The 23363-nt window shown below is 44.7% G+C and overlaps 1 protein-coding gene across 1 annotated transcript in view; it reads right to left on the bottom strand.

Moving 5' to 3' along the window:
- Window positions 1–3455, bottom strand: part of LOC139059332 (uncharacterized) — a 47136-nt gene extending 43681 nt beyond the window's left edge. Inside the window, exon 1 of the mRNA XM_070537598.1 lies at window positions 3388–3455. The gene's annotated coding sequence lies outside the window, so the exon portion shown is untranslated. The remainder of the gene's footprint in view (window positions 1–3387) is intronic.
- Window positions 3456–23363: the final 19908 nt, after the last annotated feature.

Below are 23363 nucleotides of genomic sequence, written 5' to 3'. Positions count from 1 at the left end.
CGCATTCCTACTGTAGTTTATAGTACAGCTATATATGACTTCCAAGATCATATTTTGGAAGCTTTCCCAAATAAACGTGTACACTCGCATTTATGTAGGTGTAAACGTCTATTTGTGAGATGTCGACGTAGGACCTCTCTACTTTTTGGTGAAATGTATCTCGCTGTTTTTCACAGCTTAGCAAAAGAATCAATTCGACACTAACGATTGGAATTCACTGCTTGCTTTCTGTTGCTGTGTAATGCCACATGAAGTGGAAATTCAAGCGTCAACAGGTGAAAAAAGCGAAGCGTCATGGAAGATACATTTGATCACCATAGCTGAGGATGTGTTCCTAGATTACCTTGAGTGGAGGTTCAGTTGCCGCGGTCTTCTGCCACTGAGCGCAAAACCGCGTGTTTGTTTTACAGCCACAGCGTACGCATTAGTGTTCACTCTAAACGCAAAGGCACCCATGTATTGTAACTTCAACCCTGATTAAAAACACTTGATATCCAAACTACTTCCACAGCACTGAATTAGAATGTAATTCATAGTTCTTCGGGAAGAAGGGGAGGGTGGAGGAGAAGGGGAGGGCTACGATGCGACATCTATGTTTGGCGTCAATGAAGCCCCCGAATCGATACTTGTTCTTTATGGTCTACAGTACAACACAGCTGACTCTGCTACAGATAAAAACGCAGTCTCGGTCGTATTAAGCCCATTCAGCACCAACCGCCACAAGTGTCGCTAATCTCATACCGGATAAGGTGCCGGAATTATCACTTTACGAAAAAGAGATGCAATCTTTCTTACCGAGATGTTTATAGTTTTCTCTGGTGGATAATGCTAATCTCATCCCGCAATCATTTTTCTGTAATTTTTTGCAATGTATGGAAACTGACACATGTCTGAAGACCTCTGACATATCGAGCGACCTAAAACTGTTCAAACCGCGCTTGCGGTTCAGCCTCTTTTGTGAGCGATTTCTTACAACCGCTGTCGTTGGTTCAAGATCGATATGAAGCCTGCGATACGCCCAGTGCAGTGCTGACCGCAGATGTTGAGCCAGCGAGACGAAAATAAAAGGGAAAGAGTGAACGAATTGATGGAGTGCTAACGGCGCCCCTCTCACTGGAGTCGTGGCTGCTGCCGCCAAAGCAAAGTAGAAGTGCGTATCCACATACACGTTCACTCATGAAGAAACCGTCCGATAGATTCTTTCCATCCCTCATACCCTCCACTTTGCTCTCTCTACTTCTCCTCGGCCAGAAAAAACGCTGAATGGAGCGCCTTCTTTATTTCTTCAATACTTTTGACATCCCTTTAGGCGGATTCACACACTGGATCGAAACTGCTCATTGGACCACTCAAGTCCCGTCACAATGCGTAACTTCATGGACTCATTAGAACACTTGTTGCATTGTGAGTTCTTAATTTTGAGCTGAGATGGCTTACCTACACGAATTTTTTTGAGCCAAAATATAATATCACCGCATCTGGCAACTGACGTACACTGTCATTTCATTTGCGGTGGGAGCCTCATGGCAAGTGGCGTCACTATTTGGCACCCCGCGAAGCGTGTATCGCCTGCTATTCGATTCAGCTTTTTTTTTTTACCTTGAATGCCGTAGGACCGTCCTTTATGGCTAAAGCTATCGGTCCCTATAGCTTTATTGCTCCTAGGGTGCTTCATACTCGGACGTAGTGGGCAAGAGCCAATAAAAGCAACAAATAGGTAGAGTCACTTCAAGGGTACATAAATTGTAACAAAAATATTCAAAGTAACAGAACAAGGAAACCAAACCATGCAACGATACACGCTTGTTGACTCTAAAGCATATGACCGCAACTCGCAAGTATTGGGAACAGAGAACAGTGAAAACAACGTCCCTCGTTTCTCTCTAGCTCTCCTCACCCGACAACTTCTTCCTTAAGGCGTGCTTATACCAATATATTGTGACGTCAAAATTTGATTCTCAAGACACTCTGCTCTGTTGATCCTCCTAATGCGTAGTTTTCGCTTGCTAACGAAGACGACCACGTCGAAATTCGCAGCCGTGTTCATTTTGTCCTTTTGGCCAGATTCTTCTTCCTTTTGTTTTAAGAACAGTATTTCATGCTGGAATATTCGCGCCCACGTTTATTTTTTTTTTCACTTTCTGCATGCAGCGTAACAGGATAGAGTAGTTCTCAACTGATACAACAACGAGAAAGCTTGCTCCATGTTTATTTCGAAGGTTTTAGCGACTTGAACCGCGAACCAGAGATACGCGTGCTGATGCATAAATAGCACGCGTATGACGAAGAAGTCGGCTATCTGTTAGGAAAGGATGCGTTGAACACACCGAAATGCATCGAAATAAAAGAAGCGCTAAACAAAAGGTAAAGCATCATGAAGTACTGTATTAGCGGACTGTAGTCCATGCAATAAACAAGTGGCACTCTTTGGCCATACTGGCCCTTGTGCCATAAAACATCAAATATCATCAATAAACAAGTATAAAAGCTGTAATTTGTCGGGAAGAAAACTATCTATATGAGTGCGGACTATACATGATTTTATTGCTTAAAATCAGACGCGTGCTGAAGGATAACGAGGCCACACGGCGCCTGCGAACTTCTTCCTTGATAAAACACATCGCAAAATCAGCTCATCAATGGTCGCCACTGCGCACGACCCATATTTCCAGCTAATTCTTACAGATCGGGATATTGTTGGGGTGTAAAAATATAAGTCGTAAGATATGAAACACCATGACAATATTCAAGCAATCGGTGCACCCTCTAAACATTGTTCAAGCTCAATGTTGTCGACCATGTGCGAGAACTAAAGATTCTGAAGGCGATGAAGACATCGAGAAGCCGTTCGTTGAAACTGACACGCTTGACTTGTATTCGTCTGGCAGCCCCAACGAGATGAATTGACCCTTATATGCAGTCAACTAAAACACTCACATTTACTCGTTGATAATGAAATTTTTGTTTGCCTAACGTTTACTGGTTGCAGACAAATTAAAACAGGTAATTTCTGTCGCAGTTCATCCCTGCAGACTACACAGCGGGTTCGGTTTTTCAAAGAAAAACTTATTATTTTCAGCTCAAATTGTCCTCTCGGGTCTATACATCGGGGGTGGACTATAGTCCTGAAAATACAGTAGGCGCTTCTAATATTTCTCTCTCTCTCTCTTTCTTTGTACTTTTCTTTTTCGCTGCCTCCATTCTTATTCTTCTAAAGCATGTTCAGATAGCTAAATATACGGCTATTCCGTCTCTACGCAATACATTCGGAATGTACCGAGGCGCAGACGTCGGGACCATTTTCGCATTACTAAACGAAAGGGCACTTCGAAGCTGTTCAATTTAAGAGTAACTCGGAACGAATAACGGGAAGGAAAAGAAACGTACCCAATTGCTCACCGCTTCATCTAGGTCATGCGCGTGCGGCGATCGCTAATGTGTCTCCATATCTCAAAGCGTAGGCCCAAAAGCGCCAGAAACCGTGTTTCGCACACAGCCATAGCCACGGTACACGGACCCGCGCGCAAACACGTAATAACAAAGACGCAGACACACCGATATCCGCTATTCATTTTGGCGAGAGGCCGAGCCATTCCCGGGGAGCGTGGCTCGTCTCATATTCTGGCGAGAGGATCAGAGCGAGCACATCCTGTGAGCAAATAGATAGGCCCACAGTGACCGCGTAGGAGGCAAAGCGCAGACAAGAAGAAAGAGAAACGCAAACGCATACAAAAAAACACATGGCGACGGATTGAAAGAGGAATGCCCCGAAACTGCAACGCCAACGCAGTATCCTTGGGCACTATATACGCAGGCACGACTGCCCACCAATCGTGGGCAGGCAGAATGCAGGCGCTACACAGCAGCGGCCGCCTGCGACGACGCGATCTCGATCCTTTTCGGTGGCCGCCGCAGAATGGCCGAAGCGTCGTCGTCGGAACGAGCTCAGCATTCCGAGCGCGAGCATCGCGGGGCACGGATGGGCCTCAGCGAAGCGGATTTGTATTCGGAACTGCCCGCCCGTGACCGGAAATACATTTGCGCACTCGCGCGAGTCGTATGTGCGTGTACTTTCACATGCATCGGCGACTGCTCCTATGGGCGAAGAAAACGAAGGCGATCTGGGTGAAAACGAGGAGACCGAGAAATCGGCTTTCTTGGGAGGAGAAACAAAAATATAGGAAGTGCGCCTCGGGAGTGGTAAAGCGGAGGAATCCTTCGAGACAAACACTGGCGGCGATTACGCACAAACAGTTTACTCACATGGTGAGAGGAACATCGAGATATAAAAAAAATATAACAGAATATGCGCGCTGAATGATCAAGACTAAAACACTTTTCGCGAATCGGCGGCGAACGAGGAAATCTTTTGTGCGCCTTCCCGGCTCTGGCTTTGCTCTACTCGAAGCTTTGGCGTATTTTCTCAAACAATGCTTTCCCAAAGAAATGAGCCAAAGGAGCTTGGGTTGTATTGGTGGCGCTCTTCCTTTCCACAATATCGTGCCTTACGCACTCGATTGCAAGTTTGCAGGCAGTCATAATGTCGTGGTGTTCGTTCATCCTGGTGCTGAAAATTTACATTTTTTTTACATTCTGCCATCGCACTGATTATCAAGGATTGACGAATTCTCATTACACTGCATTCTGAACGCTCCCTGAACCTGAGGTCGACGCTCCCACACTCAAGGTATACACTCAGCCAGGTTTTCAAAACTCCTTACTTCTCACATATTTTCTTTTTTGCTTGTCGTTTCTCATCTTACTTGGTCATGTCATCTTTATATAACGTTTTACTCTATGAATTTTCTGCGCTTGCCATTGCCAGGACGCGCACCAATGTAAACTTCTCTTGCAGTTGTGCGCACTGAAGCAAGAAGCGAAGCAAAAACCCTAACATGTTGGGTCGTCGCAGCAGAAGGTTGGAATAGCGTCTTCAATGGAATCCTCTTGTTACTGACGCGCATGTAGACATAAGAAAGAAAGGCAGACCTAAAATCCATCGGCGCCGGCGTGCACAAGCAAACATCTCCGGGATTTCGCACGGCTGACATGGAAAACCAATGAAATGGCTTCCTGTAGTGCCCATGTTTGCGAAATCATTCAGTTGGTGGTTTGCGAACGTCTGTGATGTTCTTTCCTAGGTGCGTTCCATTGTTTTGTCTGTGTCCAACGCTAGGCAGCGCTACTTTAGTCAGCAGCGTTAACCAATGTATTGTGCCTGTTACGTATACTTTTCTCTTTTTCTATTTCCCAAGGAAAATGGCGCAAACTAACAGGGACGAGATACAAAACACGGACAAGCGCAGTCTACTTTTAAGCATTCAACAAACAACACCCTCCACTGTAGCTGAGTGGGTATGACATTGCGCTTTCGAGCTGGAAGTAGCGGGTCCTATCCCAGCCGTGGCTGCCACGTTTCGATTCAGGCGACATCCAAGAATGCTCCTATAATTAGATTTAGGTGCACGTTAAAGAACCCAAGGTGGTCACAATTAATCCGGAGTCTCCTACTACGGCGTGCCTCATAATCAGATCCTGGTTTTCGCACGTAAAAACCCTCAATTTGATTTATTTTATTCGCTGGACAACAATGAAAGAGAACCTACTTAAACCCTTATCCTGTATATGAGTAATATCTACAAGCGAAAATTAAGAACCCAGATGCTGAATCCTGCTCTTGTTCGCGTTGGTTTCTGTGCTCTCTTAACGCCATAGCGAATACCACTTCTGGGAATGAGTTAAGTATCCGTTAGAACACGTGTACTCATGAATGCGCCTTTTGGAAAAAGCACAAGCCGAATTTTCGGCAATGCACATCGCTCAATATACGGTGGCTTGTGCATTGCTAAAATGCTGATTATTGCACAGTTATCGCGTTGTGGTTTCTTGCCTTCCTTCCCGTCACACTCAATGCACAAAAATTTCTCAACGGTCTATAACTTCCTAGTAATCAACCTTTTATTAAGGCGCTGGCTGCCATATCTTGGACATATCTAAGTACACTGCGCTACAGAGGCTACTGGTAAACACGGTAAATGGCGGATAGAAGCAAAGCACCAAATCATGTGCATGAACCACCAGTTCAAGTTCATTCTTCGATGAAGGGCTGAGATATATAGAGGACGAACTAACCCCTGCACAAGCCTTTCATATCACTCAGGCAACTGGGCATTACGGGAAAGCCAGCCTGGCACTTTTCTAAATGGTCCATTGCGCAACGAGTGACGGAATATAAAATATTGGGTCTAGCATTCAGGGACATCTAGGAGACATAAGGTTAGCGGGCAAACTGGTGTAACATATTTTGTATTTGTGATTAAGAGAAGGGTTAGGTTGAACATGCCATGTAGTGCGTATATAAACCTCTGGTGCATTATAGCAAGAGGAAGGGTCCAAACAAAAGGCAAACGCGATCAATAATGGCAGACAACTACAGGCGGGATGATGAAATTAGGAACCCTGCAGGCATAGAGTTGTCGGCGGGCGCAGTACAGGAGTAATTACAGATCACTCGAAGAGGCCTTCGTACTGCAGTGGACATAATGTGGTATTATTATGACGTAATGACTCCCGAATGGTCTTCTCAATGCATTTCTTGTTTACTGTGAATCTTGAATTTTAACATGGAACACAACAGGCATCGATCACCGGATTTCTTCATTTAATGGGTTGGGTAGTGGGGTTTCACATCTTCCGACAAAGTGATAGTGAGAATGTGAGATCAACTCTGTTCTGTGTAATCAGACAACAAATCATGGTGTAAAACCTACACACACAATGTCCGCTCATTTAGAGCAGAAAATTGGGCTAGTTGTTTCTGCATTAAGTGCATTATAAGAATTTCCAGCGAAAAACACACAAAAGAAGAAAACAACTAGACAGAAAGACGCTGGAGGCTTATAATCCACTTATGGGCTCATACACATCACGCAATTATACTGGCATCTTAACAGAATAGTGCGTGATTAAATGGTCAGTTCAAATTTCCTATATTTGAATGAACGCATACTTTGCTCATTGTGTTTGTAATTCGATGCTCCGACTTATATAGTACGAAGAGAGTGCGCCAGAGAGGTGAAAGACAGGTAGGTTAACAGGATGCATATTTCTGGATTGCTATGCTACACTTGCGTGGCGAAAATAGGGATTGGCAAGAGGACAGGGAAACTTAGAGAGAAAAAGAGAAAAAAAGTAACATGGTGGGCGTTCCAATTAGAGGCGTTCACACACGGCTCGTTGGATGTATATGTTGTAGAATACTTTCTTCTGAAAACGCTGAACATCCAACTGGTTGATCTATCTATCTATCTATCTATCTATCTATCTATCTATCTATCTATCTATCTATCTATCTATCTATCTATCTATCTATCTATCTATCTATCTATCTATCTATCTATCTATCTATCTATCTATCTATCTATCTATCTATCTATCTATCTATCTATCTATCTATCTATCTATCTATCTATCTATCTATCTATCTATCTATCTATCTATCTGTCCGTCCGTCCGTCCGTCCGTCCGTCCGTCCGTCCATCCATCCATTCATTCATTCATTCATTCATTCATTCATTCATTCATTCATTCATTCATTCATTCATTCATTCATTCATTCATTCATCCATCCATCCGTCCGGCCGTCTGGCAGGCTAGCTGGCTGTACACGGTCAGTCAGATTTCACCAGAAAATCATATATTGAAATCAAAATCCTGCCACTTATCACGTCTTTTTTGGGGGTTACAGCAAGCCAGGTACTACATTTGATTTGTTTCAAAATGTCGTATTAGCATTGTGTTCCAACGGACAACTTGTTGATTGAAATGAAAACTTGAGTGTGAAAAAAATGAGCTCGACTTTGGGGTAGTTTGTGCTCTGAAGCTGCAATGAATGTGTAGCTGCAAATTGTCATTTTGCAGAAGCTGACAGGCTTCCTCGTAAAATGTTTCTTTTGAATTTCCAATATACACCACGAGCGAATAACAATGACGCAAGCCGTCATGTTGTGCCATATTTCTAGCGAAACGCGCGATGAGAATGTCCACCATCGCATTTTCGCTGATTGGTTTCACTCCGCATTACAGGGAGCCGCTTGCACCTTCGTCTTACACAACCCCCCCCTCCCCCCTTTTTTTTTTAGCTACGCAACCTCGTCCAAGTTACAGAAAGCAACGTGTCGGCTTCCATTACGAGCGTGGTTGCTCAAAGCACCCCGTGTGTGCTGTCTCAGCTCGAAGAATCCTCAACGCAAGGTGGCTATCGCGACCGAAGCACGAACACAGGGGGGTTCGTGTGACCCCCTTGAGTTAGCACGAACCCGGCCTTCTTTCGTTCACGTGTGTGGAAGGAAAGCTGCATTCATAAAATGAAAAGGAAACAAGGGAAGCTAATATACATAAAGACCAAAATCACTGAGCGATGTTCTCAGTTTGCAAAGTAATATTTATGCCGCGCAGCCTTCTGCAAGCCGAAAGGAGTGGCGTTATACTGCAAAGAACGAGTGCCTCGATGTTGCTGCCGGTGTTGCTGCTTCAGTTTCATTTCGCAATGCGATCGTAGACAGCCCTTTCACTGCACCTCCATAATTTGTTTTTATTTTTTAATGCCTAATTTTTTTTTTCAGGACATGGCCCGTCGTTGCTGCGCCGTTTTCGTTTTTCACACTTAAAACCAGAGTTAGCTCTTACCCCATGCACGCTGGCTACATTCCGTAACCTTGTAACCTTGTAAGGACGTACGCCTTCTTTCTGTTGTAGGCCAACTCGGTCGGAACGACTTTCTACACTTCACTACTCACTTTTTTATCACTCAGTTGAGATTCTTAGCTCTGGTTGCATTGTGAAAACGAAGAAAACTCTCTTTAATTCTATTTGTTATTTTAATGTCACGCTCGTGCGTTCTTTTTTGCTTCTTCAAAACGACGACTACAGGCTTCGTAGTAGATGGTATAATAATTTTATTAGTTTTTTTTATCAACGGAAATATCCATGCTGAGAACCAGGTCCCACGCGCCCCATTTCGTACTACTACTGCACGAATATACGAATATACCCTTTCAGTTTCACAAGCCGTACACTTCCCTAGCTCAGTAAAACCTTAGCTTGCGAAGGAGCTCCAGCTACAAGAAGGGCAACGGTGTGCCAATACCGTGCACCTTTTGTTATTCATTCAGTCGCCCAAAGCTATAGGTCTGTCTCTGCTCTTCTATGATGCCGATAGAGTTAGTACTCTTAGTTTCAATTCTATAGGACTTCTGCTATTGCAGAATAGCAATGTGTCTGATGACGCGAACTGCATATTTCATGCCTGCACATGCCGGTACGTGTGCTTTCAACATCTGCAACGTGCCCTTCAAAACCACAACACGTTTTTTTGTGTGTATGTACTTAGGCTTATGTACATGGTTCGGGCTTTCGAAAAGATTCTCGATCCTGCGAGTTCATTTTCTAAGTGCACTGCAATGCAAATTGAACTGCATGACGACAGTCCTGGCACAGAAAGTTCTAAAACGCTGCTGATTCATCCTCATCTGCTCTGATTTGTTACTTTCACGAAACGAAGAATTGTTATTCTTGCTAGCTCCTTTTATTTCTTACTATGTTTTGGTACTCAGCTAAACAGAGAAACAACTGGATGTCGCAAAGCATTTACCTCTATAGTTAAATGTCTTTTACCTGCATGCTGTTATTGCGAAGGTAAAGTCACGCTGTTTCGCTGCAGCCGCAGAAGCCACAAAGACCTGACTTGAACTTCGCGCACCTTCTTTGCGAGTGCCTTCGTTTCAACCCGCAAATAGCAGCCCTGTCAGCCACGCTATACCGACTGGACAAGGGCCCGGTGACCGAAAACACCGTCTTGGAAATTGCCCTACACGAACATCAGCGTGAGCCGCTATGAAGCAACTACTGCGTTATTTAGACGCATCAGACTTGATTACAGAGTGTGACTGTATAGTGTAACTAGAATGTATTATTGGCACTGTGCAACCCTATGTGACGCATTCGGAGACTGCGTGACGGCGCCCACAAAAACTGTTCTGTATTATATATGTGCGTGTGTTTTCTTTTCTTTTCGCATTCTCTTTCTGTCATCTATCGCATCCCTTTCCCCCTGCCCCGGTTCAAGCTACCCAACCGGGGATTATCCCTGGTTAATATTACTGACTTTTCTTTCCCTTTCTCTCTCTCTCTCTCACTCTCTTCAAGTCAGGTCAGTTTATTTCAGCACCATAGAAATACTCATCACAACGATGTTGCGCGTTGCAAACAGCTCGGAAAAGACGGGCTGATGACATCTGTACAAACAACGACGTTTGTATTTTTACATTGTTGACAATGACGTTAATGTAAATGTGGAGAAACACTGGTCCGAGTATGTTTCTTTGTGGCACGTCATGAATTAGTGAATTGACTCGTAATCTGCAGTCCTCTAATTTTGGTCTTTGTTGGCAATATTAAATACGTTTCTCAATAACGACCACAAAATTGCGACACTTCCTGTGTTCTACTCTTTCATTAAGCGTAAACAGGTTAATTCTATAAAGGCCATTCGTGTAGTCGACAAAAGTACTTAGTTCGCATACTACGTTTTCGGACGCTCTGTTAAAAAAAATCATGATTCTGCAGTATATAAAGGCGAAACCGATTTTGTTGAGCGTTTCTTTTTAAAACAGATGTGGGAGAGACAGGTGACGTTATTTTTATAATGCCAAGTTTTGTTAAAAACAACTTCATTTCTCTTATGGTACTTCGGTCACGACCTTTAAAGGTATTCAAATTGTAACCACCTGAATTCGGTGACGAAATGTGTCCGATGAAAGATTAAATTTATACCAACGCGCTCATTTGGCCCCATTTGTAAACCGCCGTTGTTCCGATTACTGGATTTCATAAAAGAATTCTGGCAAAATCTTAGCGCTGTTACGAAAAACAAACAAGGGAACTTCAGTGTTTTGTAGAATTGTATCCTTTTAACCTATTGAGTCCCTATTTTCCCTTAACATGCATAGTTGCATTTCATTACTACATTTAACTATTCCATTTTTTTTTTCACTCAGCTAACTTATACATCATTGGCTGTGTTTACGTTATCTAAACTAAGAAATATCATTATTGAGTTTTATTTTTATTTTTTTACTATTCAATACAATTTCTTTTTGTGCTTCCTTGCGCTTGCGAAGGCATGTAGGCCGAAACAGCGAAATAATTTCATCTTACACGCTGCTTTATTTCCGATGTTCGTCTCGTGAGTTTCCCGGTTGTAAGTAACTCCACGCAGACACCTCTTTCAGGCTCGAAGGTGTATGAGAGTGTCTGTGCACATTCCAAAGCTCTTGCTAATTTTTCGAAGCTTCGTACTATTCGCATTTCGCAGCACCGTAACATAACGTGCTGCACGGACGGTCCTCGCCCTTTCGGAGATCTCACTATATAGCCAACTTGTTTTCTTGTATTAGCGTCGCGTATCTACCCTTACAGTTTACACGGCACTCAAAAGTCCCTGTAGTTGAGTTTCAGGTTGATGTGAAAAAACCTATTGTTCATGCACGAGGACTGATCAGCGATACCACAACGCTCGCAATACCACTTCACTCTGTTTTTTTTTTTTTGCGCAACAAGACTGAGTTACAAAGCGGATTTGGCCAGCACGGGAACATTGCGAAAGGGTCGCCGACCTGCGTTGCCACTAGGTGTAGGAGTCGTGGCATCTAAACCATTTCGAGTCAAGCTCAACTTTACTGCCTTAACAGCAGGGACGTCTGGGTTTCAGAAACACGCCCTTAGCTGTTCTTTCTTCGGAGAACTTACCTACTTGCCTCCTCCGACATCATTTCACAATAGAGCACATCGTGAAATGAAGTCAGTAGGGCATGTGCAATGGACCGAATCCTCGGGTAAACATGTTTTGCGGGAATAGTGCATGCCAAAGGACTTGCGAAATTCGCTGCATAAGGATAGGTGCGTGAGAGGCCTCAGGCAACTAGATAGACTTCTTTTCGTGCTAACATGATGTCCATTTCACATGATCTTCAAGGACTGTTAAATTGCCTTGAAAGAGCTTGAACAGGAAAATGAGTGAACATCATTTCTTGGCTAGAACACGTGTCCTTGACTAGATGTTTTCGAAATATCTTGTCCACGTTTATAGCATCATGTTGTGGCGTGTACTGAACTTATTTTTTTCTGTGAAACTGGATAAAATATGAAATGCCCGTAGGTGAGCATAGAGTAGAGACACCTGTGAGCCGGAAATCGCAGTCTCAGGATCATAAACAAGCAGGCAGCTATATATCCTAGTATATGCATATGACTCTCCTGAAGGCAGTTGCGCAAAACACGAAATGCATAATATAACCACGCGTCGTAACTGCGACAGAAAACTACACCAGTTTGTTGCTTGAATTGTGTGACGTGTTTGCGGAAATAAAGAATCGCTCCAAAAGAATCAGTCACGACTTGTGCATACGGCCATTTGCTGCTAGATGTAATTTATTCAAATTTTCTTTCTTTCCTCGATCCATAGAACTATGGAATAGCCTGCCCCGCCGTATTGTGTATGATGTGTCAATTGATGTCTTTGTTGCGAACGTTGAATCTTTCTTTGAAAATGCTTTCGTAAATGTGTTGTAGTCACAGCCTTCTTGATTATGAGTCATGAATTGTATGATTCTACAGCTCTGCACACTTTGATTCTATTATTTATAAAAGGTATGTATCTTTTCATTCATCTTCCGGAACACCAAACCTGTTGTACCACCTATTGTACATTCCACTCCTGTCAGAGCCTGAGAAAGGCTCACAGTATTATGAAATAAATAATAAATAAATAAACGCGAAGCGTAGCAAGAAATTGTGACTCTTTAATAACACCCCAGGGAACGCTGCAGCCAGAAATTATCCCTTGAAAACTACCTCGTACCTTTCGTAAGACATAGTGGCCTTTCGGACAAAATGTACTTTCAGGACAACCCAAATCAAATTTCAATAAGCCCTGATCATCAATATTCTGGGTAAAAAATTGTTTTAATGTGTGAACCCATAGGCGTAATACCTTGTGCAAATGATCACATCTCTGAAGGGAAAGAGAAGTACTGTGTTCACTCAGATCAGCGTGGCATTTTATTTTCTATGATTTCTTATATGTTGATCAATTCTCTCACTTGGAAACTCGTACACGCTCAAAAACGCCTTAATTTCTCAGCATTTCTTAAAATTTACGGTGTTTATTTCTTCTTCTGATTGCTTCTAAATGCACTTTCTACCAAGATATACGAACTGCGTCTGACTCCTAAGTGCACTTTGCTGGGTTCAAATGTCAGGAACGACGGTTGGAAAGAGAGAGAGAGAAGGGGGGTATATAAGGAAAGCAGGGATGTTAACCAGTCAAGAGTCTGGTTAACTACACTACGCAGGGGGAGAGAGAGAGAGAGGGTATAGAGACGTGCACGAACAGTACCTGAGTCAAAGCCACTCGTGCAAACTAGACGTTCTCGGAAAGCACAAAAGTGCCTTCATTACCTTCTGAGCCGATGATTGGTGGGAACGGTTCTCTAGTGCTGTCTCTTCGCTCAGAGCACGATCATCTAGTTTTTTCAAAGTGTTGGGCAAAGATTGTCTTTGTGCTTGAAATTGAGGACAGCGGAACAATAAGTAGTCAGTGTTCTCCTCGCATCCGCAAACGTCACATGAAGGAATATCCGCCATTCCAATTAGTTCTGGATGAGCTTTCGCGAAGGCAACTCCCAGCCACAACCGACACAAAAGAGACGCTTCGCGTCGGTACAGTCCGGCCGGAAGCCTGAGTTGCAGTGGAGGGTTGAGTCTGTTGCAGTCTGGTGCACCTTGCATGTGCGATATTTCACTGTGCTAAGGAGAGTGTGCGTGCTATAATGCGAAGAGTTCTCGCAGCATCCGTCCTTGAGGGAGGAATGGGAACGCAGCAGTCTTCTTTGTTTGACGTCCAAGCTGCCTTCTCTGCGTCCTCATTTCCACTGATAACGAAATGATCTGGTATACCAATTGAATAGAGATATCCTGGCCTTTTTCTCTAATGTGATGGACAAGTTCCACGATTCTGCACGTCATCTGATGATGAGTTCCATGTCTGAGAAACGACTGCCACATTGCAAGGCCGGCCTTGAATGGCAGAAGACTGCGCATTTTTGAGGACTTTCAGCATTTATCACATAAAGCGCGATGCGGAGAGCAGTAAGATCTGCAGCTGTAGACGTAGTGATATGGGAAGTCGTGAACCGCTGGGTTATTCCCATTGTTGGTATAACTACAGCGCCGACTGAACTGGTTGATGTAGTTGAGTCACCAGTATAGAAGTGTGTGTAGTCGCTGTATTTCTCGTACAGGAGGAATAAACTAAATTGCTTGAATGCAGGTGGCGGCTAATCCGACTTTTCCTGAAGTCTTGGGATTGTTAGGTTTACTTCAGTACGGATCACACCATGGATGAATCGAAGGTCTTGCCGCAGGTGCGTAACCTCACTTCAGAGAGGCACGGTGTGCGCGATGACAGTTGCACTGAATATCGTGCGGGGCCTTTCTACAGGGAGACTAGCGAGGTGGTGGGTAGGGGTGGGTAGGGTCCGGGCGAAGTGTATTATGTGCATACGCATTGTTTCAATGATAATGTGCGTTCTAATAGTGTCCTGAGCGGCTGGAATAACTTCAGTCGTTGGCGCACCCCACTTTAGAGCAAGCCATATCTTGAGGACTTGGGCTTGGATGCTTTGGGTTATATTCAGGTTAGTTCTGCAGGTGTTGGACATGACTGGTAGGCTGTACCGCAGCAATCCTGTACCGCAGGAATCAACTGTACAGTTGCAGCATAGATTGTACCGACATCCCCAGGTCTTTCCTGCTAGGAACTTAAACTTATGGCAAATTCCCGTTAGGCGTTTTCTCAGAAAATTCACCTGAGGAATCCAGGAGAGATTCCTGTCAATGACCACCCCCATAAATTTGTGGCACGTGCTGTGCGAGATCAGCTGTCACGTATGGAGACATAGGTTTCCTGGTAAATGCCACCACTGCGCACTTTTCGCATGATATTTGAAGTACTTGTTCTCGAAGGTAGCATGAAGTGACTGCCTTCTGAAGCCGCGTGCGATGGGGCAGTTGGTTGGCAGAGTTTCAATTAAAGTGCATAAGCTACTTATTTTACTTCGTGTTCCGCCCACGTTCTACGTAGCACCTCATGTGTTGCAAAAATTAATGTGTTACACCTCTGTTATGTAGCCGCGGGATATCATGGGCTGCTATATTAACAGGCTTTAGAGGAACCTATGATCCGACTGTTCTTGACTCACATGTTCCGTCATTATTCATTGATTGATTGATCTTATAGCTATTTATTTATTTGTTTATTTCATTTTATTATAATTTTTCATAACGCGTCTCAGATGTGGTCCCACTGGCGCCCCGATATTGCTCAAGATCCTGCTCTATATAATGTGATTTCCTGTGGATAGGATTTTCTGCAGGGCGAGAACTTTTGTACAGTGGTAAACATAGCGCCTTTTTTTCTCACTCTTTTATGACTATGGAGAAGCTGGAGTTGACGAGGTGGTTCGACGACGACACTATAACATCGATGACGACACCGTTCATTGTCAGCGTGACGGCGTGGACGAACGTATTGACGGACAGAGCAAACGCACTTCAAGCAATACAGTGTTCTCGCAACAATGAAATAAATGTGAGGGGCAACGAGCGTCATTTCTCAAAGTACGATGACGAGCTCGAAAACGGAAAACGGTGACGAGCTCTCTCTCTCTCTGTCTCTCTCGTCAGAAAAAGAAATCATGAAGCATTTCTCATGCACGACTGCTTACAGAAAAATATTTGGATTTCTAAAGTTATCTCATGCGTACTTTTAAAATTCTCCTACACTTCGCGAAATGCGGTAAGCAAGAAAAACTATGAAGAAAGCGCTTGCATGCAAAGTTTAGGTGCAAGAGAAGTTCCTGAATATAAGGGACATTGAGCGCTAGTTAAATGTCTCTTAAAGACAAGGGCCGGTATTAACAAAAGCTTGCATAGGCCGGAATGAACCGATGCGAGCTGATGATGTTGTTGTACATTGTATCAATGGTGGATGGCTAATGGCAGACACTACATACGATCAAAACGCTTTGTAATTCTGGCGCAAGACCTTCAAGACCTTTTTACTGCAAAATGAATTGTGCCTAAAGAAAGCTTTCGTAGTTTTATATTTACTTTAGACACAAGGACCAATCTTTCTTTTCTTTTCAGATTGTCCCTCATGTCTAAGTTTAAAGAAGCTTGTTGCGGCAGATATTCGTTTGAGATTTGTTCTCGTACGTCTTATACTCTTCGTATCTTCTGCTGACATATGATGCTGCTAAATTCGCACTCTTCAGAATTTTCACGTCTATGTAAGCATGATTTACATGCTTATTTGTTATTTCATTGACCATTGTAAATACGCATCTGCTGCACTTTCCACTTTTGTACTTTTGGTTCTCGAAATAAGCGCTTTGATTCTGATACAATTTTCCTCTCATCCCGTGTTCCGCTCGGTAATATGGAAATTTGCGCGACACTGTATTCTTTAAAATTATTCTTTGTAATCTTGCATTGTGGATTATTTTATCTTGCGTTTATCTTGTATTTTGCAAATTTGTGTATTTTCGTTATTTTTCTACAAACCACGTGGCAGCTCGCCAGCTCTTTTAAGCGTAGGGGGCAGTGTGCTTTTGAAGCTGCATTTGCACTTCTCCTCCCTGCCTCCTCGAACCCGTTGGAAGTAAAAGCAAACTTCGAACTTCAAGATATGCTGAGGTACGCTCTGCGTACAAGTATCAGCCGGTTCGACGATGGACCATTCTCGGAAGCAAAGGCCCTCGCACCTTCGCCGCATAGTACGCATAAGACTTCTGAAAGCGTTAAGGCGCTTCTTGAGACAACCGGAATAGACGAGTGCTTGTGACCATACACGTGAGTGAACATTCATCTGGGGGGGGAGGGGGGGAGGGCGCGAAATGACACTATTTGTTTTTCTTTCCTTCTGCCTTCTTATATTTCTTTCCTCTTTTTCCTTCCTCGTGCGTAGGGCAGCCAGGGGGCGCGCACTCGGTTAGCCTCCTTGTTTTTGCTTCTTGTCTCTCTGTACTGAGAAGTATAGCCTCAGAACAGGTTCGAAATCTGCATACTCCAGTTTATAAGGAAGTTCGGATGAAATCACTTTCTCCCGAGCAATCTTCATACACTGTCTACCGTAATTAAATCCACGGGCACAAAATTCAATCAAATGAGAATCATTTGATTCAAACAATATTTAATAATTTTCTTCACATCCTAACCCCACTACATAGTCCATGCAGCTATCGCGTAGTTACCAACCAAACTACGCACACTCGTTTGTCATGTTTAATTCACCAAATATGGAAATGATATTGCCACGGAAAAGTCGAACTGCAGCTGCGCAATATGAGCTGTCTAATTTAATAGTACTGAAGACGGAAGAGACGTTCCAGTCGTCCCAATGAGAGGATGGCACAGAGCGCCGTTGGCGGTGCTCCATTTGGAAGTTAGTTATTTCGGGCGCCGTACTGCGGCTTTACCACCTAACGTCGATTTATCCAGCTGCTTGCACAAACGCCAGATCTGCGGTTACCACTGGAGACTCTCCATTTTCGGCCCTGCAATCTATTTTCTCATCCCTTATTGCATTGACTCCCTCATCCTTTACAGATTACTTTAGGAAATTTCGACATTTCGCAGTGCACCTATTTTGCAAGCGGTGGATGCGGGTGCTTCAAACTGTGGGAGTTTGTCTGCTTTGCAATTTATTGTCGCCATCGCTCTCGCCGCTAGAAATTACGTACTAAAGTTTCCACTGTAAGGCCAAACTTTCGAGCCCCCGCGAGCCCCGTTATGAGGATAATCTGCTTAGTCACAATGCGTCAAAGCAAGAAATGACTAGTTTCGCCAGACGACGTAAACAATGAACTGCGTTGCGTCCGCGGGCACAGCTGTGTCGCGCATAACATAACGCCTCAGAGTACACATGCTCCCGTTTCTTGTCTTGATGTAAACGAAGCAGTCCGGGCATGCTCTAAGGTCCAGGCGCCTGTCTTCATTACCATTCTCCAGCCGGCTTCATCGTGCGGCGTCAGCACGGCGAAGGCATCGCGACAGCGCAGTCAGCACATCGTGCGGAACGCAGCGACGCCCGCTATGCTGAGTGTTGCGTTGTACGCCTCGGCATGGCCTTAAGTGTATGTCCAGAGAACGACGTATAAACGTTTCTTGTAGCTCAAGTTTCTGGGAGAAAACTTCAGTTAACCAATGGGCATACCTAGGGAGAGCACGTTAGGGAGATGCATGTAAATATCGTGTACGATGACAATAAAAGTTCAGCTTGCCAAAATTTCATACCAACGTGTGTCAACGTGTGTCACCGTGTGCTCGTACGTCATTAGACACGATGTTTACATCCGACTCATTAGTGTGCTCTCCCAAGCTATGCTCGCTGATGAACTGAAGTTTTCCTCGGAAATTTCGACTACAACAAGCGTTAATATGTCGTTCTCTGTACACACCCTTAGCAAACACTCAGGCGCGCTTGTACAGATTGGTTTACGAAATTTGAGGATTCGCAGTGCATGCATTGTGCAAAACGCGGTACCGGTGCATTCCCCTGTGAGAGTTTACCTGTTTTCCAATTTATTGTTGTTGTAGCTCTGCCTGCTAACAATCACGCCTTAAGTTTCGCCGTGGTTGCTTAGTGTCTGTTGTGTTCAGCGGCTAAGCACGAGGTTGCGGGATCTAGTCTCAGCCATGGCAGCCGAATTTCTATGGGGGCGGAAGGCGAAAACACCCGTGTACTTAGATTTAGGTAAATGCTAAAGAATCCCAGGTTGTCCAAATTTTCAAAGTCCGCAACTACGGCGTGCCTCGTAATCAGATCGTGATTTTGGCACGTAAGGTCACATAATTTTTTTTTCAGTCACATATTATAGCTTTTACTCTATCTAAGAGTGAAGTATTCAGCAACTCCACGCACCGTTCTTCCGGTAATACACGCAGTCGCAGTGCGTCAAACAAGAACTAACTGACTACAGCTTCTCCACAGACGTAAAAAATGGACTGCTGTGTCTGAATGCAGAAGTGCGGTGCATATAACATTCTGGACTCCACATGCTCACCCTTGAGTCTGTTAAAATGGCAGAAACTAAAATAGAAGTGACTGCTCACAAGTCGGGCGATCGCCAGCGCGCAGTGATAGGAACTGGACATCCGGGAAGGAAATAACAAAAGGTTTGTTGTCTTAGTTTAAGCGACGCTCTCGTAGCGTGCTCTCATTGTCCGTTCTCCAGCCAGCTTTATTGTGCGGGGTGTCAACGCGGTGAAAACATCGCGACAGCGCTACCGGCCGATCAGTTGGAACCCCTTGACGCACGCTATATGCTGGATGCTGCTTTATGCGCCTGAGCATGTCTTCAGTGCGCGTGCGTAGAACGATATATACGTGTTTGCTGTAACCTAGATTTATGGGGAAATTTTCAGTTTTTCAGTGCGCATACCTAGGGAGTGCCTGCTGATGAATCCCATATAAACGTCTTGGATGATGACGATAAGAGCATGGTAACAATCATTATTATATATCGTTTTATGCTAGAGAAGATGCACAAACTTACCGTGTCCTTTTTTGAGTCGACAAAAGTGACCTTAGAGTTATTCATGTCGTAGTAATTTTGTACATGTGCAATGTCCCTGGACGTATAAAAGTGAAGTGTATCCTAGTACTATGGACAGAAACCACTGGTATTGAGTTTGTATGGTTCACTTTTCTTGGGAGCATTAATGCCCATCGCAACAAACCTACGACAACAGACACAAGAAGTGCCCTTTAGCACAAACTTCATTCATTGAGTATGAGTAGCCTGTGAGTCATTTGATTAATGACAAAGGTAAAAATCTGGTGTATCAGAAGCAGCCCAAAACTCATTGTCCAAGAGATAGACAAACATCGACAAGAGTACGCCACACGAGTTTCATCGGTTGCGTCTAAGACTGCATTTTAATAAATTTTCGATTAAACTCTAGACACGCGTTACTTCGCCTTAATATGCGAAAATTGCGCACATAAATGACACGTATATGCGCAATCTTCTACTCGTTGTTGATCAATCAGAGAGAGAGAGAGAGATGCAAATGAGAGAAAAGCAGGGAGGTTAAACAGATTTAAAGCCTCCGGTTTGCTACCCTGCACTGTGCAGGGTAGCAAACCGGAGGCTGTGCACTGTGCAGGAAGGGAAAGGGGAAGTAAAGACGGAAAGAAGCGCGGGGACAAAAAGAAAGAAAGAATCGAACTTCCGTTCCTGCTATCATCTCTTTCTCTTCCTCCCGCACGATCCGACATCTTCGTGAGCAACGCGCGTACACAATTTCTATTCAAGATTCGGCTCGCCCGCCATTCACGGGCCCACAAAGCACAAGCAGCCGAAACAAATCTTACAGAGCAGTCGCGCAACGGGACCGGAAGGGACGAGAGCGCGGCGCATTAAGGAAAAGCCCAGAAGACTGCGAAATGCTGCTGCACTGGTGACGCACGCTAGGGTCAGCCTAAGAAGCGCACGGTAGAAAACCTCCTCGCTTCTCCTCACCCGCCTTCTCTCTGCGCCGACCTACGGTACACGTCGTTACGTATGCCGGGCAACGCGGTACAGCCGTTTCATGCGCACTGGAGAAAAAGAAAGATACGCGGAAGGCAAGAAATACGCGCCCGCACACATTCGGGTCCTACGGGAAGAGTAAGAGGGAAAAGGAAGGCGGCGCTGGCAAGTAATCGTTACGCAAAACTGCGCGCACGTCGGACGCGTTTGCAGGCTGATCGCTCGCTTCGATCGCGTCAGCTGTATCGAACGGGCCACGCCTTCTCGATTTCTCTATCTTCCTCTGCGCCCCGCGAATTCTTTTGTCGATTAGAAGACGTGAAAGGAACGGAAGAAGGCCGCCGGCACAGACGCACACAAAAAAAAAAGGGGGGGGGGGGGAAAGGAGAGAAGGAGTACGAAAGCACAGTCAATGCAACTGGGTGAAAGGCTGCAACCGGGTGCGCGTAACGCGCATCAATCGTTTCGTTCCACGCTCGAGGGTGCCGCGTTCCTCTCGATTCTCGCTGCATTCTTACTGTTCGCGTATGTTCTCCGAGAGCTCGATTTCGAAGAGAAATCTGTAGGTAGGGACGCGTGCCACAGCTCTCATTTCCTTTCTCGACCTCCCAGCCTTCTCGCTGCGCACGCCCGTTTACCTGCGTTGCAAGCACATGGGCACGTGTCTTGTTTCGTATTATTATTATTTGAGGCTTGCCCCTTCTCTTTAAGGTACGCTTTACTTTCACTTCTTTCGAACACCAGCCACGTGACCAAAGAAAGGGAGGAAGGAGACGGGTAACGCCTGAAAAAAGCATCGCCACGCCCCTGCCATTAGACATCATAGCCACCCACGTTGGTCCAGCTGAGGCACCACGTTTTTTTAATATACTTACAAAACTGCGCCTGCCTAGGCCAACGCTCGATGCGCTCTAGTGTCTTACCATTGGTGTTTCTTTCCTTATCTCTTCCATTTCTTTAAATCGAAGCTTCCTTAAATCGAAGCGCAGGTGTTAGGGTCTCTGAAAGGGATGTTAGGAGAGAGAAGTAAACCTTCATCGTCGTCATGTACTCTAACACCGCAACACAACGGAAACCACAGAAAAATGCAAGAGGAGAAAGTGCGGTCGAGCAGTTCATTCTTTTTCGCAACTGATCGCTCTGCGGCCTTTGGAAAAAGAAAGGAAAAAACGAAGAAAAAAGAGCGATGAAAAAAGAAAGAAATAGTACCTTTGCCCCCCTTTTTTTCTTTCTTGTAAGTTCTCGGCTCACTTTAGCTCCCTCTTCGTCTGTTAGTTCTCCTTCTACAAATCTTTTCTTGTCGATTCTCTAGGATTTCCGTGCCCCGCTAAGCCTTCTCCCGAAGACGATCAGGCAGGCGTTTCTCTCTCCTACACCCCTAAAGCGCCCTCCCGTTTTTGAACGACTGAGGTGCGCCATAAAGGCGCGAATTGCTATCGCCGCTGTATCCGCGCGCCGAGGTCATCAACCTCACGCCGGCGGCGCGCTTCCAGCAGTGGGGAGGAAAGGGTGAAAGGCCGTGTCTGGAATTTCTCCAGACTGTGCAGTCGCGTTGGCCAGCAGTACGTTCGAAATGGGAGGCTAAGTTTTATGACGCGCTCTAGCTCAACCTTCGACTGCACTTTGCGGCACACATTGTCAGAAATTGAAATGAAAAAAATTGATTGCAGGGAGGGCACAATAGAAACCACACGGTGGCGAATGTGTTACATCCGACATTATTTCTTCGCCCAGAACCCTCTATCTAGAGGGTATTGCGGCGATGGTATTGCTTTGTAGAGTATGCTCCTCCACACCCTTGTGCTCAAGGGTGTCAATTAGGCGGTAGCTCATGGAAACAACGCATTTTCTTGTATTATCGCGTTCTGGAATATATTTTATGGTGAAGGCCCACATCACTCACATTTGACCTTAATTTAATACTTTTATATTTTACGTACCTTACCGCGAATATTTTAGTTCTTTATACAGCTTCGTTTACCTCTCAAACTTGTCGTTCACTGCGTCACTTCCCCATACCATTTCTTGGCACTCTTTGTACATCCTGGCCCTTGCGCCCCCCCCCTCCCCCCATTAGAAGATAGAACACATGCATCATCATTACATCATCGCGACATCACTAATTTGACTGGTTTGCAGTAACGCTGAGTGAATACGCCTCTTCTGGCACTTAACTACACAATTGCAGGAAGTATAGGGTGCGCTTGTAATTGATTGAGTCGATTCGTTATGGTTCTGCTGGAGGCTGGTTGGAATCTGGTTCACGGAAAAGCTATTCGTCTTTAACTAATTCCTGTCATCCTTTTTTTAGGCATCCGCGTACCGCCAGCACATATAGGCCAACAGAACTCTTACTTGGTAATCAACGCCCTATCTTTTAGTGCGTAAGTATTCTAGGGCTACTTCCCTCGGAAAGCTGTCCGTCCGTCTGTAACGCGTTCCACGATGCGCTCCATAGGTACCCATGGGCTCCCATGGGGATATACAGGTTGTCCCAGCTAACTTTAACTAGAGCTTAAAAATATCCAAATACCTCGCAGCTGGACAAAACAAAGGTAATATTGTTTGCCGTCGCTTGAAGATACTCAAAGTACAAATGTTTTAATTCCAGTGGATAATTAGTGGAATAATTAATCAACTGCTCAAATATTGTAGTTCGGTGAAGAGTGTCAATGAGAAAATTGTAGAGCGACATGAAAAACTCCCGAT

This window comes from Dermacentor albipictus, chromosome 4 (genome assembly GCF_038994185.2).
Source record: "Dermacentor albipictus isolate Rhodes 1998 colony chromosome 4, USDA_Dalb.pri_finalv2, whole genome shotgun sequence".
Taxonomy (NCBI): Eukaryota; Metazoa; Arthropoda; class Arachnida; order Ixodida; family Ixodidae; genus Dermacentor; species Dermacentor albipictus.
This window is presented reverse-complemented; position numbering and strand designations above follow the sequence as displayed.